This window comes from Pygoscelis adeliae, unplaced genomic scaffold, assembly GCF_000699105.1.
Source record: "Pygoscelis adeliae isolate BGI_AS28 unplaced genomic scaffold, ASM69910v1 Scaffold554, whole genome shotgun sequence".
Taxonomy (NCBI): domain Eukaryota; kingdom Metazoa; phylum Chordata; class Aves; order Sphenisciformes; family Spheniscidae; genus Pygoscelis; species Pygoscelis adeliae.
In genome coordinates this window covers 77,162-78,902 of record NW_008824667.1, presented here as the reverse complement: position 1 = coordinate 78,902, position 1,741 = coordinate 77,162, and positions in this window count along the sequence as shown.

The following is a 1,741-nucleotide window of genomic DNA, read 5'->3' as shown; positions in this document are numbered from 1 at the left end:
GGCTGAGAGAGTTGGGGTTGTTCAGCCTAGAGAAGAGAAGGCTTCGGGGAGACCTTCTTGCAGCCTACCAGTACTTACAGGGGGCTTATAAAAAAGATGGCGGCAGACTTTTTAGCAGGGCCTGTTGCAACAGGACAAGGGGGAATGGCTTTAAACTAAAGGGGGGTAGGTTTAGACTAGATCTAAGGAAGAAATTTTTTACACTGAGGGTGGTAAACCACTGGCACAGGTTGCCCAGAGAAGTGCTGGATGCCCCATCCCTGGAAACATTCAAGGTCAGGTTGGACAGGGCTCTGAGCAACCTGATTTAGTTGAAGATGTCCCTGCCCACAGCAGGGGGTTGAACTAGATGACCTTTAGAGGTCCCTTCCAACCCAAACTATTCTATGATTCTATGATTCTGAGGCTGTGGGAAACAGTGTTGAATGCTTTGCTGGCACCCAGGCAAACAACATCCACTGCTCTCCCCATATCAACAGAAAATGTTATTTTGTTGTAGAAGGTGGTCAGGTTAGCATGACACGGTTTACCTTTGGCAAATCCTTGGGCTTTTCCCAATCACCTGCTTCATTTGGATACAACAGAGCCTGGGTTAAGAGAGTGACATGTATTGGTAAATATGGATGTGACTAGCAAATACTGAGTAGACCAGAAGATGACTCACTGGTAGATGGCTTGGCCTGCCCTGATAACAGAAGGGTGACAATGTGGTTTTGTACACCAAACTGAAAATTACAATCTCGCCTGTCATCTCAAAACACAGACAGACTGTAGCAAAAAAAAAAAACCAACAAAAAACCCCATCTTAGAATAGAATAGTCCAGTTGGAAGGGACCTACAGTGATCACCTAGTCCAACTGATGAGCTGTCCACTTCAGGGCTGACCAAAAGTTAAAGCACATTAAGGGCATTGTCCAAATGCCTCTTAAACACTAACAGACTTGGGGCATCGACCACCTCTCTACGAAGCCTGTTGCAGTGTTTGACCACCCTCTTGGTAAAGAAATGCTTCCCCATGTCCAGTCTGAACCTCCCCTGCCGCAGCTTTGAACCATTCCCACACATCCTATCACTGGATACCAGGGAGAAGAGATCAGTCCCCTCCTCAGGAAGCTGTAGAGAGCAATGAGGTTGCCCCTCAGCCTCCTTTTCTCCAAACTAGACAAACCCAGACTCCTCAGCTGCTCCTCATAGGACATGCCTTCCAGCCCTGCCACCAGCTTTGTTGCCCTCCTCTGGATGCATTCAAGTACCTTAACATCCTTCTTAAATGGTGGGGCCCAGAACTGCACACAGTACTCCAGGTGAGGCCGCACCAATGCTAAGTACAGTGGGACTCTCTTGACCGGCTGGTCATGCTGTGTTTGATGTACCCCAGGATGCGGTTTGCCCTCTTGGCTGCCAGGGCACACTGCGGGCTCCTATTGAGCCTGCTGCCAACCAGCACCCCCAGATCCCTTTCTGCAGGGCTGCTCTCCAGCCACTCCTCTCCCAGGTTAGACTTGTGCCCGGTGTTATTCCATCCCAGGCGCAGAATCCGGCACTTGGATTTGTTAAATTTCACGCCATTGACGATTGCCTGATGCTCCAATCTATCTAGATCCCTCTGCAAAGGCCTCTTGTCCCTCCAGAGAGTCAACAGCACTCCCAGCTTAGTATCGTCAGCAGACTTGCTAATGGTGCATTCAACTCCTGCATCCAGATCACTGATAAAAATATTGAACAGCACTGGCCCTAGGTC